The sequence below is a fragment of the Medicago truncatula genome, chromosome 3 (assembly GCF_003473485.1).
Source record: "Medicago truncatula cultivar Jemalong A17 chromosome 3, MtrunA17r5.0-ANR, whole genome shotgun sequence".
Lineage (NCBI taxonomy): Eukaryota > Viridiplantae > Streptophyta > Magnoliopsida > Fabales > Fabaceae > Medicago > Medicago truncatula.
The window spans coordinates 25,036,008-25,053,910 of NC_053044.1; the positions used below are offsets into that span (position 1 = coordinate 25,036,008).

General features: G+C 31.4%; 1 pseudogene; it reads right to left on the bottom strand.

Moving 5' to 3' along the window:
* Positions 1-10,671: 10,671 nt before the first annotated feature.
* Positions 10,672-17,651, bottom strand: LOC11421741 (calmodulin-like; annotated as a pseudogene).
* Positions 17,652-17,903: the final 252 nt, after the last annotated feature.

Here is a 17,903-nt window from a genome sequence, read left to right on the forward strand (position 1 = left end):
TGAAGTAGTCTCTATATATAGGGAAAGAACATGCTTTATTGATGGGGCCAAGAGTCAAGGTTTATATTTTAAATTAAGCAAAATAAGTGGCAAAAGCAATCTCTGAATGAGATGTAAATATCTATATGGAAATTGAAATTGGAAACGCAACCCTAAAAACCTTTCGATACTCTTCTTACATGCCCATTTAGATCTCATTTTAAAAAATTGCTTCTTGTAGTTGTCTAATTAAGCCTTTTAAATATACTCAAAATTTTATTTTAAGGTGTTCTAAATCCTCACAAAATTGTCGGAATCCCTTCTTAGATTTCATTGTATTTAGATGTGATGCAGTAACCTTTGCTCATTTGACATTGTACTCGAGTTATACAACATATTGTCTCTGATAAATGAATTAGCATTCACATTATTACATATTTGATTTATGTCATAAAGTTTCTAAAAAGTTTTATGTTGCCTCTCGATTGCCTAACACGACATTCTCTTTTTATCCAGACTTGAGCATTTCATTGGAATATATCCATATGACATCCACCCCGGTTATTCCGTCGACATGTCATGCGCTTCACAGTTCATTCGCAACAAGTTATCAGACTATAAAACCTACTTTGATTGTCTAGGTTAGACGACATGATCTTCAACCCATATAATGATCATCGTTGGAGGCTCCATTCGATAATATTTGTTAGTATTTTATGTTGGATAAAGTGCTTAGGCAGTATGGTCGTACATAGACCATTCTAATGAATCTTTCCATCGTACTAGCAATTTAGGGGTGTATGTGGGTTGTGTCAACCAAAAAAATTGATCGAACCCAACCAAAAAAAAAAAAACTCAGAAATGTGGGTTGGGCTGGGTAATTGGGTGGGTATTGTTTAAAAAAAATGAAAATTCCATAAAAAATAACGGGTTTCAGGTAAAACCATACCCAAACCCAAATAACTCACTTACCCAACAATGCCAACATTTTTATTTTTATTTTCACATGGAAGAAGAAGAAGAATACCAAATGTTTTGGTCATAAATCAAGTCTACTTTCGAAAATTAACACAAGACAACCTCTATATCAAAAATCAAAACATGCTAAAGTTACAAATTAGTATGTTGCACTTTTTGATTAATTTGATACTAATGCAATTTTATGTCATGCAACTTTATTTTGTCACAAGTAATTTATGATGAAACTTATTATTTGACATTATCATTTGTTATTTTATGACGCTAAAATATAATGAAAATATGTTGCACAATTTTTTTAAGAAAATAAAAAAGTTGAGGAATTTTTATGGAAAAAATACAAGGACTCACCATTTAGTCATTTAATATTATTAACAGAAAAAGAGAAACATAATTTGGGAACCCACTACTCAATCGAACTCAAATCGAAAATGAGTGGGTTTGCCCAAAGTACTGATCCAATAGTGCAACGAGTGGTTACTTTACCTCTCCTAAAACAAAGTAACTTATAAGATTTCGGTCTTGGGTTTGACCAAACCCAACTCAAATAGACTCACATACACACCTACTATTAATGTCTTCCAAGTAGATCAGACTTTCCAAGATTATTTGATGCAAGTTATATTCTTGGTGAACGTAACCAGTGGTAGCACATATCAGGTCACATTTCTTGGTTCTATAGGGTATCTCATCCGAAAGTGGTGCCCTCAATCTAGGGAGAACCACCTTGGCCAACAAATGTTGAGGTTGTAATATATGAGGAGTATGGGATAGATACTATGGATACATTCCAGCAGATCATGAGTGTTAGGACCATTGCCTTAGGTGATATGCCAAATGGTAGCTCATATGATGACCTATATGTGTATCTTGAACTGTTTCCAAATAAAACATTGTCGGACACTCAAATATCAAGTTGAACGAAGAAGTAGGACTTTCTGATGATTATTTTTACATTTTAATTTTTTTTGGTATCACCTAAATGATGAATGTAATTGGTATTGTAATACCTAAGAAAATATTTTTCCCTTTGGAATAGATTACTTACAAATTTATGCAATTTGAATGATAATTTCATTTTAAATGTTGCATGAGTGTTTAAAAGTTTTTATGTGTGCGCCCAATTGCTAATCAAGTTAATTCTGTGGTTGATTGTTTGTACTGTTCATGTATGAATGAGTGCTTGACAGTGTATAAGTTTGGGTGCCGTTTAATTTGGGAAATGAGACTTTTTTCCTACCATGGGAAAGGTATTTTAAACCATTAGATTAAAAGGGAACATTGATCTTACTATAGACTGTCCACACTATATGTTTTTTTCTCACTGTCATCAACCTCTGAATGTTATTGACCCGCGTAGCTTTCTGTTTCCATTCCTGAAATCATTGTTTTCCTTTCTTATTTGATATGTCTGGTTTTTCAAACCAGAAGCTACTTAAGGATTGATAAGAAAAACATTAAGATCTACTTAAAGATTGCTAACTCGTTCAATGACCACCAAATAAATATCCTGATTAGACTTCTAAATAGACATAGAACAAGCTTGGATTGGTGAATGTTATTGCTACATGATGAATCACATTACCTGAGTAAAAAAAATATTTGGATATTTGTTTGTTTGCATATATGAATACGTTTAAACATGCTAAATGCAGAAGTATCCAACAAATATATTAATAATTTTAAGGTTAAAAAGGGTAGTATTTGTGAATGATGTGGAGTCCAGATGTAGCTCAAATAATAATCATCTGGAGCATAAAAGATTTAGGCTGAAATCAATTGTTTAATGGTGGTTCTTGGAGTCGGTTTTGGTGGTGGGTCTATTGGTGTCTCATGAGAGGTTGAAGACAATGAGAAGAAAGATATAGTATGGACAGCCTATGATGAAATCAATGTTCCATTTTAATCTAATGATTTAAAAAAACTTTTTCATGATGAAAAAAAAGTCTCCTTTCCCAAATTAAACGGCACCATAAGTTTGTGTGCCTGATTTGGCCAATTCTTAGTCTCTGCTATTGTGTTTGCGATTCTTCATGCGAATACATCCCAACTACTGTTTATGTGAATGATAGTTGATTGTCGTTTATGGAAAAATTTCAAACTACTTTTCAGCAGCGAACAGTAGTTAATCACTTCTTGGTAGTTTGAGGTTCATGTGGAAAATTTTTTAGGCACTTCTAGGTGCCTAAAGAGCATTATTCTTACTTGTTTGCAAGATGATGGACATCATAGAGAAGTGCCTAAATTTGTGATTAAGATTTAATAAATTATACATATATTTTTCTTACAAAAATTTATTTATTATGTATTTTTTATTTATATATATGATTCAAAAAGCACCGCATTGCGGTGTTTGGTAATCAAGAGTTCTTAGCTCATACTCTTTTAGACATGGTAAAACTTATAGATTGGTCATTGATCAAGTCGAAAGCTAAAAAAAATTTGGAAAATGTTAATGAGTGTCCTAAGGGCACTCTTTAAGGATTTTAAATAGTAAATTTTTATGGAAAATTATGCATTCAATGCATCGGAATTTAAAGTGTTAAACTTTTTCAATGAATAATTTCTTAATTGAGAAACAAAAGTGCCCTGAAGAGACTCGTTAACAAAACCCAAAAAATTTATATGTTTCTGTCAATGAAGTACTCGATCATTCATATGTTTAGGAGTGGTTTTTGCTGTAACTTAATTCTAAATTATTTTTGTTGCTTGATTTGGAGACAATATTGTCTTTTTGGCATTTTGATGACAAATCAACATATGATATTTTATGATGTTTTTAGTTATTTTATTTGCATTTTAAGAAAATTTAAAAGTCGTGTAGAGGAGTTGTTAATGGTTTGAGGGACATTTTCTATTGTTTTTGTTCAAGTTATTGTAATTCAATTTCTTCCCTAGTCATGCAACTACATAGGTATTTTGAGTCTTTTTTATTGATAAACCATGTAATTCAGCAAAACAAGACACCAAGTTGAGGATTAAGGGATATGAAGAATGATGATCAAAGTTACTTAGAAGGATTTTGAAGATAATACAAGTTGGGAAAAAATTATCCCAAGTTCCAAGACATTTTTAGATGGTAGAATGCTCGAAAAAAGAATGAAAAATTGTAAAATTCGCCCCCTAGAGGTTGTCCAATGCGCATGGAACACGACCATATGCGCATGACACAACCCCGTGGGCTGACTAATGCACTCTTGCGCTTTCTGATAGGTAAAATACACATTCAGCTTGTTTTCCAAAGAAAAGAGCCCATAAATTCTAACTTAACCTAGAATTAAAGTTGTCTATAAATAAAGACCTTTACACACACTTATATTGATTTAGAAAGTTGGTGGTACAAGACATGGGTCAAGTATCTGGACCATCAAGGCAGGGTTTCTTCCTTCATTTCTACTCTAATACTTTTGTGTAACATTTTCTTTCAATTTTACCCTTAATTTCAACTTTCTATTTACCATTTTATTCTTACCTTAAAAATAAATAACTTAATGTTAAGGAAATTAAAAATACTAGTTTTGCATTGGAAATTATAACTTTTTGACTTTTAGAAAATTGAATTCAACACTTTTCACCACTTTTCAACAAATTATTTCTATTTATGTTATCTTAACCAATGCCCAAAGACACTCTTTAACATTTTCCTTTTTATGAATAAAAGAAGAAAGATGGGGATGCAAGTCTTTTATAAAGTAAATAGGTTTATTGGGAATACAAGGTGTTTTCCAACTTAATACAATCACGCAACTTAAAATAAAGTCCCTCAAATCCTTATACTAGCCCTAAATTCAACCTACATCATAAATCAAACATAGGGTTTCTTTTATTACAAACCAACTCATCACAAGGCTCTAAGTAGAAACACTGTAGCAAAAATATTGAATTTAAAAATAAAAAAAAAACGAATTCAAAAGAACTCAATAGTTTTATGAAATAATATGGTTCAAACTGTCTCCAAATACCCAATTTAAACTCAGATATTTAAATTCTAGGATTTCTAATGCCTATAACAAATACAACCTCCTTTAAAAATAATTTCCCAAGACGTGAATATTTTTCTCACAACATCCTTCATTTTTCAGCATTTTCAAAAGCCACTTAGTTTATTCAAACTCCAACACATCTGTTTTTTTAATAAAAAATAATCCCTCCTGTAAAAGGTTGTCAAAAGGTTTGATGCATTTTGAACCCTTTTTAACAAAAAAATAATATCCCTGCCTCTAAGTGGTTGTCAAAGATTTGTTTCATTTTCAAACTCTAAAGGGTTCCTTCTAATTTTTTAAAGAAACAACTTCAAAAATAGAAGCAACAAGTCTTTTTCTTTATTTTCCAAGACTTCAAAAATCTAATCAATTTATAGACTTATCAAAAAATTACTCATTGAGTTCCTTTGAAGATAATTTTTTTAATCCAAGTTACAAAAACAGATAGGGCCATTCTTAAGAGACGGGAAAACACAATAAGAGAGGGTTTGAATTGTGTTAATAATTTTTTATTTTTTATTTTACTGTTTTCTTTATCAAAATACTTTCCTTCGTTTTATTTAAGATTTTAAATAGAAGGGTTAATAGAGAGAAGACATAAATAACAATAATAAATGAAGACAATAGCTAGGATAGAGAAAAAACATTTGGATTTTTATACTATTTCACAACAACTCTTGCCACATCTAGTTATTCCCTTACGGATATGTGACGTTTTTCAAACCTTGGCAAAAAAAAGCTTTTAATCATTCCTTTTTGTATTTGTTGTTTCTATAACCTTTGATTATGTATTTTGCTACTATGAGTAGCTAAAAAGTTTATATTAATATCGAATGATGAACCTATATGCTATTTTTTAATCATGTAATCTATGATGTCCTCTTTTAATGCAATTTGAACTATGTTTATTCATTATACCTTGTAATTAATGATTTTCACTTCATGGTCATCTTTGAATCGATTATAAGTTATAGTTATCTAATAACCCAAGGTTTTGTAATTGGAACTAGGTGTAGTGTTCTCTGATTAATTTCTCTAGACATAGGGAATTGATTATATATTGTGGCTATAGTTTAACGTTCAACAAATCTTTTGATAATATGAGTTTCACATAAGATATTAATTACTCCCTCCATCCTAAATTGTATGATATTTTTGGCATTTCACACATATTAAGAAATATAATTAATATTGTGTGGGAAAGAGATATTATGAGTTGTTTTACAAAATTGTCTTTAATAAATTATAAGCTTAATTGCTATTTTCGTCCCTTAACTAATTTTTTAGTATCGCTTTGGTTCCATAATTAATAAAAAGTCCGTTTGAGTCCCTTTAAATATGTCTCTGTTACATAAATTGGTCCCTTCCGTTAATTTTATTAAAAAAACGTTAACTCAAGCACACGTGTCATTTTTGCATTGGTTGGAATTTATATTCATCTTCTTCCTCCTCGCCTTCATCTTCTTCAACAAATCTTCATCCACCTTCATACAAACCCAGAAAGAAAGAAAAAAAAACTTAAACAACAAAATTCATCAAAAAAAACTTTACCTTTACCTTCAAAAACAAAACCAATTTTCATGCTACCCACATAAAAAATCATGAAAAAAACCTAGAATTGATTCACATCAAGTTATTCAAGCATCTTCACAATTGTTTTTCAACATGTTCATAATTACAATCAATTTTTATCATTTCTTTTCAAACAAAATTCTCTAACTGATAATTTCAAAAGAAGTGCTTAGAGACCCAAACTCACTCCATCCAAAATTTCCCCAATCGAAAATTGATTTCAGAATCATCATCTATCAGAGAAAGCCAAATTGAGTTCATACCATAAATTTTCCCTCTGGAGCCTCCAAAGTCATTATTGATTCTCGTTCCCTCCCATCTAATCCAATTGCTTTCATCATTTTCCCCCTAAGGATTCAATTTGTTTTAGATTTGGTTTGGCTATTTCACGCAAGAGGTGAAGGAAATGGTGGGTTTCGCAGAGAGTGAAATAGAGGAATGGGTATCAGATTGGGTTGTTGTTATTCTTTGTTGTTGTTCACTACTAAAAAAACTAAATTTAGTGAGGGAAAACGTAAAATTCCTCTCTAATTCCGTCACTAAATTTTGCGACCAAGGAATTTGTGAGGAATTTCATTTTTTCCGTCACTAATTTCCCTCGCTAATTTTTCTTTTTCTAGTAGTGGTTGCTGGATTGTTGTTGTTGTTGTAGGTTGTTATTGTTGGGTTCTTATTGTTGTTGTTTGTTCTTGCTGCTGGGTTTTGTTTTTGTTGTTGTTGATGGTGTTTTTCCTATTTGCCAGAAATTGATGAACCCTAAAAACGTTTTGTTTTCCTATTGGGTACTGAAAATGGGTTTTGTTTTTGAAGGAATAATGGTAATGGGTTTAGATCAGAAAATGAGTTTTTGTGAAGGATTGGTGATAATGATTGAATTTGAAAATGAGTTTATTTTTTTCCTCCAGAAAATAGAGCTTTTTTGTTTCAATGCTTAAGAATCAATTTGTTTTCTTCCAATTTTAATTTCAAGGTTCGATTTTTTTTTTTCTTCAGTTTTTTAATTTGCTGTTTTTTTTTTTTTTTATGAAGGTGGATGAGGAAGAAGATGAAGAAGTTGAATTAAGGTGATGACTTGTACAAACCCTAACAGTTTTTTAATAAAATTAACGGAAGGGACTAAGTTATGTAACAGAGACATATTTAAAGGACTCAAACAGACTTTTTATTAATTATGGGACCAAAGCGATACCAAAAAATTAGTTAAGGGATGAAAATAGTAATTAAGCTTAAAATGAAAAAGATAAAAGAAAGAATTGAAGGAAGAGAGAGTAATAAATAGTTAAGAATATAACGGGAAAAATAACATTAATGTTTCATTGGTATGGTAAAACGACATATAATTTGAAACAATTTTTTTTTCTTCCTAAAGCGATATACAATTTGGAATGGAGAGAGTAGTGTTTTATATATAAATGGGACCTAAGCCAGGAAATTAGTCTTGGTCTATTTTTCTAAACACTTTAAACATAGGTATCAAATTGCTACGAATTTAGGATTTAATATTACCAAACAAGAACTTAGAGGCGGTTCGGAAAATCCTAATCGCCTTTCAACATTATGATCCAAGTCTTTCAATTTTTAATTTTTTTTTGACAAAAGAGTAGGTAGCAAAGTGCTAACCTACCAAAATATATTAAGATGAAAGAGATGAAACAATACAAGATGTAGAGGACCAAGCCAAAACTCCAATCAAAAAGTAATAAATCTAAAGGATGGCATCCCTAACTGATTTTTAATAAGATTAGCCCTAATAAAGCTAGGCATATCATCCCAAAATGTTAGGGTTTGCAAAGATATCCCATAATTTGCCAAAGTGTCTGCTACATCATTGCCTTCTCTATATATGTGGTGACCAAGATAAATCACAAAATTTCCGCACATCTTCTAAACAAGAGAAGTTAAGAGATAAATTAAGACAAGATGCTAACCAAGATCAGATTCTGATGGAGTATTCACAGTTGAAGAACAAATGGAATGAGGATTCTTCATGTTTGTAACATAAATTACAAATAGAGGGAAAGCTGCAGCCTCTTTGTTTCAAGTTCTCATCTGTTGGCACTTTGTTGTGCTTCAATCTCCAAATGAACATGGATTTTGAAGGTGGGATATCTACACTCCATATCGTTTTGGCCCAATGAAGCTCTTGAAATTGATGATGTTTGAAATTATATGCCTCCTTGAGACATAATTCACCAGATTGGTCATGCTTCCATTGCAAGCTATCAGGTTGTTCCTCCGCAGGAATAATTACTTGTTGAGCCAAATGCATTGAGTTGGGGAAAATTATGATTTTTTTCTAGATTAATTACGCAATTTATTTTGTCTTTCATGCCAAAAAAACAAAATAGTCACTTTTTTCTCTTTTTTCAGATATGCATTGTTAATGACGTATTTTTTGTTGTTGTTTAGTGCATGTCAATTTCATGGAAAGGTATTCAATGTATTCAATCAATCTTTATTCTAATTTCTAATATATACCTACCATTCGGAGTGGAAGTGATGACAGGAAATCATAGAGTTTAATTTATAGTGCAATCTTAGAGTTAAAGCAGTTAGTTTGAATGTATTTTATTCTAGTTTTGAATGGGATTCGTTCAAAAGTCATGAAAAGACAAAAGCAGAAAAATAACTTTGAAACCATGGAAATCCACTGAACCATACAACTTTACGACAATGCTATGCTTTTTGCAAGTTTATCCTAAGTGATTCTTGGAGTATAGTTGTTACAAACGTTTTGGTGAAAAGGAATGGAGCAAGGAGTGCAGAAGATAGTGGGAGTCAGCCACTACCTCGCTATGCGAGCTATGTGTCACGAAATCAAGACGAAGTCATAAGAATCAACCACTTTCTACCAACGCGCCGCGGATGTGAACCAAAGACCAAGGTGTTTGCATTATTTATAATTTGCATCGTGGCACAACCTTCCTTAATTTTTAAGGAAACTCATGTATATATATAAGACACGCACCTGTGTTAGTGGTTTCAACAACGTCGATGGAAGGCGGTGGCGGAGAGGAGGAAGGGGCGGTGGTGCAGGGGAAAAAGGAAGCGATGTAGTCTAACACTCTTTGAGAGAAGAGCTGATAGATAGAGCGTTGTTTGTTTTTAATTACTTAAATAAATGATTATATTTTTAATTTAAAATCTCAACCCTTAGATGTTTGTTTGCCATATGTCTTGCATCTAACCCCTGAATGGAGCAAGATGTAAATGGAGCATACCTGGAAACATATACTTTGCATGCATTGTATTTAGTCAATACTGATTAAAAATGTATTTATATTTTATCATATAATGTTGGGGCGTATTTTGCTCCAACAACACAAACTACATTGTTTTTAAATTACATATAAATATTTTAGACTCAAAGATATGTTGAATTATAACACGCAATATCTGGGTTAGCATCTAGTTAAACATTAATAAATTATACAAAAATGTTTTAGATATGCGTAAAGACAGGAAATGTTAATCAACCAAAGTTCCATTCATAATGTTTCAGTAGCAATTCTCTTGATAGTACCAATAGAAATTGCACATATTTTAGCATAACTATTTAGTACATTGCAATTGTTAAAGTTTATTCTCCAATTTCCAAACAGTTATTATTGATATTTTTGGTACAAGCGTTATTATAAAAGATGGTTATGTTGTAGTAATTTGGTTTAGTATTTTTCAGAGCGCACATGATATTTTGCAACAAATAGAATGAGTTCCATAATGAAACCTACACACTCCTCTAGTTTGAATTCATGAGTGATACTGCAACCATGACTTATGGATCTAAGCACATGTTAAATGTGAGGAGAAATAGCAACTTTAAAACTACTAATAGTTTGGTTAATGGTATGGCCAAAAAGTAGAAACATGAGAAACACCTCCCTTGACTTGGAAGACACTCGAATATCTACTACTATCACTCAACTATACTGTCCTAACTTCAATCTTAAGGACATTGTTGATTTTAATAGGGGTGAACATGTGTCATATGATCCAACAATTATGAAAATAAAGCTAGTAGAAAATGTTATTTTAACCTTCTATATATATAACAGGGAGTAATTATCCAAAAATCCTAACTCAATCGACAAAAATGTTAAAATTGGTAGGTCGTACGTTACGATCAAGGTTTGAATCTCAACTCCTCCATTTATGTGTGTGTTCATAATACTATTGTTATTTTCTCTATCTATTAAAAAAATAGCAATGATTGATAAGCAAAGGGGAGAAAAAAATTGATGACATTTCTCCTCTCTTCCTTTGATAGTCTCTTGTATTTTAGTATTCTAGTATTTATATTATATTCCACGAGTGGATTAATTTCATCTTACTTTTATATCTGGTTTTATTGTAATTTCATATACTCTTTATTTAATCCAAATTGCATAATATCCATCCATTCATTTCTCCACCGTTACCTTTTCAGTCGCATATAAATCCCCAACCCTTACACATGATATTAAAAAACTCCTTATAGTTGACTAGTCCATTACCATCAACATCAGCCTCTTTGATAATCTCATTCACCTCTTCATGGGTCACGTTTTTTCCAAGAGTTATTATGACATGACGAAGCTCAGCTGCAGAGAAGAAACCATCTTGGTCCTTGTCAAAAGCTGAGATTTGTTTATCAGTAAGTGGATTAATCATTGGAGAAAGATTTATCTCTGCAAAAGAGAAAGAAGATAAGAGGAGAAGGATGTGTTTGTGATATCGAATATTTGGTGAAATATAATTGAATATGCATTAAATTATTCAAACATATGTATTTAACTTAGAAAAATAAATTATAGGCTAGAGATTGATTTACTTGGAATAGGAGGCGGAGGAACATGAATATCAGCTGCAACTAGAGAAAAGATAATAACAAAAAAAACAAGACAGAGAAATAAATACGATTTTGAATAAGGCATATCACTTTTTTACTATGAAATTGAAATAATTGATAAATAATAATAATAATAATAATGTAGTAGTACATATATATAGATAAAAAATATGCCTTATATATGGGGTCAAGAGTCAAGTGTAGTTATTATTATAAAAATTACAAACTAAAATGTAAAAAACTTATCTATGTAGAGTCTGTTTTATTTGCATATGAGAAATTATGAAAAAGTACATTATAAGACAAACATATATATATATATATATATATATATATATATATATATATATATATATATATGAAGAAAAAGGCGTACATGAACTTCTTAAGTGACCCATAGGAGGGAAGATCGACACTTAGGCCAACAAGTGTTATGGTGTACGGGTTAATAAGAGGGAAACGTGCATGTGGAAATTTGATTGAGTTTCTTCATTTGAGGAATTGAGAAGTAATGCTTTGATTGTGGGAGAAAAAGCTTCAAGTAAAGTGGCAAAACATAAGAAAATGCGTTATGACAATCAAAAGACTTTTATACAATTTATGTTTGACACATAAGAAAATGTGTTCTGACAATCAAGAGACTTCCACAAATAGTTCAAATGCTCATGCATAACAATGTTGTCTCCTAAATCTATGGGTGATATTTATAATTATAAAAAGCTAACGGGCAATATTTTACCTTATTGCCTTATATATATATATATATATATATATCACATTTCTTATGTAGCCAGGCCACATTACAACCCTTCAAAGACCTTGGTGATCTATGCTTTAATATTTTTCAAAATTGTATGCTTGGATGAATGCATAACTTAATCAAGAGGTTAATATGATTGACTGATGTCAGTTCAAGTCCCCACATATTGATCATATTTCATTATCTACTTACAACTAAGTGTGTTAGGTGTGATTCATTATTAATTATGTTGTTGGATTGGAATGCATGAATTAAATTTTGAGTTTTGAATAAATTTCAAATTCATGATTTTATTTCAGATTTGTGGTAAACATAAGACTTGCCGGTACAATTTAGTTGTGAATCATGCATCTCAAATTTGTTTCAAAAACCAATTGACTCATTGGAAATCTTTGTGAATCACTTTCTTGCATTCAATTACATATATTTTTGAGGCATTTTGTTTGAGTACAAACAAAGTTCAAAATTAGGGAGAGTTGATAAGTTCCGAATTACTGTTATTTTTCATAGCACATATTGACTTGTTTTGCAAGAAATCTAAAACAAACACCCCTAATTTGATATAAATATCACTTATATCAGTAAGATGTTCCTGAAAGCTATTACGTCCTGCTTTATACAATTCTATATGTTTAAGACAATTACTGGATCAATGTGGCATAAAGGAAGGAAAGTACACGCGTCAGAGTTATGCCAAAGTCTTATAAAGACATATGGAGACAATAACGACTCTCTAAGAGAGCATAGTGAGGTGAAAGTGATCCTAAATAGAGGATTATATAAGGAAAAGCCAAAGACGGTTTAATGTTAAGTTGAGCAAGCAAAGTCGGTTTAAGGAAAATATCTAAAGGTTGTTTTTCCCTCCCTTAGCATATCTATTATTTCTTAACCCTCTATAAATAGAGGTGTAGGTCATTTGTAAATGTAATCAACTTTTAAACCTATAACACTATAGTGAGAGAACGAGGGTAGAGAGTAGATGAAGCCACTAGAAGACTGGAGAATCTAAGAGATAAGCTTGTTGATGTTTCTCCAACATTCAATAACTCTCATTTGTTAGTCATGAATACATGGGTAATTAAACTCTCTCTTTTGTTAGGATTGGATGTGAATAGCTAGGAATCTATGTAGTACTCTCATTTCTTAGTCTAAATGATTTATGTTTTCAATATAATTTTAGTCTAAATATGTTCTTAATGATTTGCCACCGAAGTAGTGTGCCGCAATTGATCTTTTTATTGAGTCAAACCCTAGTAAGGCAGACTATCAAAGGGACATGGTTTAGATTATGTATAAGTGACCCCGTCCGAGAGATGGCAAGTAAGTCTATATTCATGTATAAATTTTTGGTCATACGCCATAGAAACAATTGTCTATTTTGTCGTCGTGCATTGGAAGTTAGTTGTTTCTATTTTATCTCGCATATTAACCTTAATTGAATACATGATGAGGAAAGGATGGAGTTATATCAGAAGCAAAAAAAGTATACAATCTAATAAGACCAAACATACGAGAAATAGCTATTGAAATTCAAACCCAGCCAAAATCTAGCTATATTTATTCAGTTTTACTTTGATTCAAACCACTTAACATCAGGGATGGAGCTACGTAGTATTGAAATGGGGAGACTGCCACCGTTGTCACATGGTGCAGTATACTACCTCTCCATATAAGTATAGTCTTCTCCACCCCATCTATGTAAAAAATACATTAACACCTTTTCTTTTCATCAAATAATAACTTTTTTGCAAGTTTTTTAATCATATAATAAACCAATATAGTGATTCTTTTTTATATAAATTCAACTAACAATAACCAACTTGTCAATTCCTAATTGCCGATTCCTATTTCCATGCAATAATTATTCGAAAAACTAAGTGTATCGTCTCTTACAGAAACAGGCAAATCACTTGACTCGTAAGCTTAATTCAATTGGATTAGTATGGGAGTTGTATAAATATATACAGAAATTAGGGTTTGTACCTCATACACCTATTTAAAAGTTAAATTCTAGTCCCTAAACTATTTGACAAAAAATCAATAAGCAAATCACTTCCACCTAACATTATTATGTTATGTTTTAATTATAAACCATGCCAACTATTTCAATAAATTAATAGTATATAACCATTCCGTAAAAAAACGAAGGATGATATGATCTTGATGGCTACATTTTTTTGATGTATCTTTTTTATCAAGTAGTCTAGTCCATGGTTAGATTCATACATAGAAGTGGAGAATTAGGATTCGATCTCTAACCCCGATAAATAATGTTCATTCAACTAAGTTATATTTATCAAACATTTTCTGAAGGGAATTAACATTTATTTTATGTATCAGCTTTTGTAGCATATATGATCTTTTTTTTTGTTTTTCATCAAACTAAATTTTATATAATTACTAGCGAAAAGACGGGCACTCACGTTCCCATCTTTCAGCTCTTTTTATTGCACTAATATTTGAAAATTATTAACCGTGTTTATTTTATGAAATTTTGATTTGGATTAAAACTAAAAATATAAATGTTTCTTGCTTTCAAGTGATAGCAAACCAAACTAATCATGATTATTTATTTCAATCACACCAAGAATAACAAAAAAATATATAATCTAAGTTCTTTTTTTAATAACACCAACAATGATCTTTATTATAGAAAAAGTTGTTTAAGGGTATAATTGAGATAATGAAAAAGTAAGTATAAATATATTCATCTAGTTTGTTGCACTTTTTAAATGATAAAGGAAAAAAAATCGGATATATTATATATTCATATCGTGTTTGTTATATTTTTTTAATATTTAAATTTATTCTTATCTATTTGTTACATGTGTTATTTGTATTTAAAATTGAGTGCATCTTTGAAAGAAAAAATTCATCCCAAAGGAGCTGAAAGAGTTGTTTTCTTTGTATACGGTATATATTAAGAGTAGAAGTTCGTTCATATTATGTTATATATCATTTGCTATATTTTCGCCACCCTCCATATGATTTTTCCTGGCTCCGCCCTGCTTAACATGTTTATAAACAACCACTTCTAAAAAATATTATATACAAAATTAAATTAACTAACCACGTCTCAATGATACAATATTTTATTTGTTTGATAAAACTGACATATTTACGAGAGAAACCATCCGATTTCCTCTGTTATCGATGACGATGAAAACATTTTTTTCCTCAAATGTACCTAAATTACTCAATAACGTCATCACAACTACAACCACTTGATACGCAACCACCATATGATAGTTTTTCAAAGATGATTGGGGAGATCAATGAGATGGCGAAAAGCACCATGCCTGTATCGCCACCTAAACCACCCAAATTTGACTTATAGTCTCATGGCCAAACCTCCAAATCCACCCGTTGCCAAGTACGGATTAATGGTGAGTGACTCAGTTTCCCATTAATTGAGGAAACAAGTACTGCAAGATCTAAACCGAACCTAGTAGAACTATTCTCCCTGACCCTTGGTAAGGTAGATGCTGATAGAGTTGCTCATTTGTAGAACTACCGAGTGGGAGAGTGTGCTATGACCTAAGATTCGTAGATAGTAAAACCCGTTAGGAACACTGACCTTCATTGCCTATGGAAATTTATGAATGTCAAGTTAAGTCTATGTTTCAATTACCTTTGAGGGAGTAAGACCCCCACACTAAAAATCCTTACGAAGGTGGCGGATCATATAGGATTTATAATCCTATACCTTAGCGTGCGTATAACCTTAGTGTGGACCAGTAGGTGCAACTCAACATTGATATACCGAAATCAGACTCCGGACGTAAGGATCACCGTGCGATCAACAGGTGCTACATGACGAATCGATTAGGTTAGAACGTCCCGATTGACTCATCACTTAGATAGTCTACTTACGATAACTAAATGCAGCATGAATGTTATTTAATTCCAACAAAAACATAGGGGGGATTCAAAGAGTCCTAACTCTTACTTACTTTTCTGCAACCAAAAAAGGTAACTTGCTATGTTACAAACAGATAAAAATTGCAATCTCTTATCCATCAACTCTTTATTTATATTTTGTTAAACCAAATAAGTAACGCGAACTGTTTGGACGAAACAAAAATCCATGTGGATACGATACTCTACTTACACTTTATTACTCGGTAAACGATTTGGTACACTTACCTAATCTGAACATAAATGTTGCAATTTCCTAATGAAGTTATATGAACTACATTACTTGGCCTGTGGAAGTCCTGATATCAAGGAAGGAGAGCAAAGTAGAAACATATATAGATTGTTAAAGCTCGCCTACAGATTAGTAACAGTTTAATAATTTCAGTCAATTTTGTATATATGCTTTATCTTGTTTAACTGACTGAAATTTTTAAGTTTCATCATGTCTAAGTTTATGTGAAAGTTTTTAAAGAAATGGTAGGTTGTACATTTAATTGATTGCAAAACATTTGTTGCCTAGCGAAATACTAAAGTTTCCCCACACTTACTCATATTGAAACACACACACACCAAGGAGTAGAAACATATATTGATGGAGCTCATATGGATAGACGTAACCATTCTAATCCTTGTGAAACATACGGAAAGTTTCCTTAAGATCTTTGTCGTTCATCTTACATGCGCGCTGCGAGGTTGAGGAATTCGGAGAAATCAATGACACTATTCCCGTCAGTGTCGAACTTATTCATCGTGGCCAGCAAGTCGAACTCAGTTGGGTTCTGGCCGAGCGACCACATTAGAGTCCCAAATTCCTTGGCAGAAATACAACCATCTCCATCCTTATCGAAGAGGTTGAAAGCCTTCTTAAACTCTGAAACTTGTTTGTCATTGAGTTGATCGTCCATTGGAGGAAGATTTGGTTCTGCAGAAGCAAAAAGAGAAGAGGAGAATGATTTGTATGTTTTTTTAGAAAGGAGTTTCTATGATGCATTCACTATTTGCTCTCATTGTTCAATATGATCCGTACCCAAAATTTAGAATGGAGTTTATAGGATGGATTCATAAATTGAATCGTTTAGGTGTGTTTGTTTCTGTGGAAAAAACTTCTTTTTTTCTAGGGAGGAAAAAAATCATTTTTATGAATTACAGAACTATTAATCGACTTGTGTAATTTAGGAGATATCATTTTATAATAAAAAAAAGAAAAAAAAACATGTAAAAAATTTCAATATTCTCTATTATTAGTAAATAAAATCTGAAAACATTAAATGTTATATAGCTAACGCTTTTAGTAAATAATACTTATCTATTATAGTCTACACTTATCATGCGTGGTTGCAACATCCTTTATATTGTCTGGGCATTACCGTAATTGTTTTAGCTGTCTCGCAGCAGCTTGCCTTTGTTTCCGGTTATGCTTCTTTACATACATAAATTTGAAATACAAAAATAAATTATAGGCTAGAATGACTCACCAATGGTAAGAGTCAGTGGAACATAACTATCGGCTAAAATTTGAGAAGAGGAAATGACATAAAGACCAAAACCAAGAAACAAATATAATTTTGAGTGATCCATATCACTTCTAGGCGGTGACAGTGCAATGGTTGATAAATAATAATGTAGTAGTTTGTGATATATATATATATATATATATATATATATATATATATATATATATATATATATATATATATATAATGCAAGAAGTTGACCTGTTTATAGGGCCAAGAGTCAAGTTTAAATTTAAATTTAAATTAAGGCAAAGTATGTGGCTAAAAAACCTTTTGAAAGGATGTAAATATTAATTAAAAAATTACAGTTGAAAACGTAACACATATTTATATAGAGCCTCTAAATTTGTGTTTTAGATTGGGTCAAGACT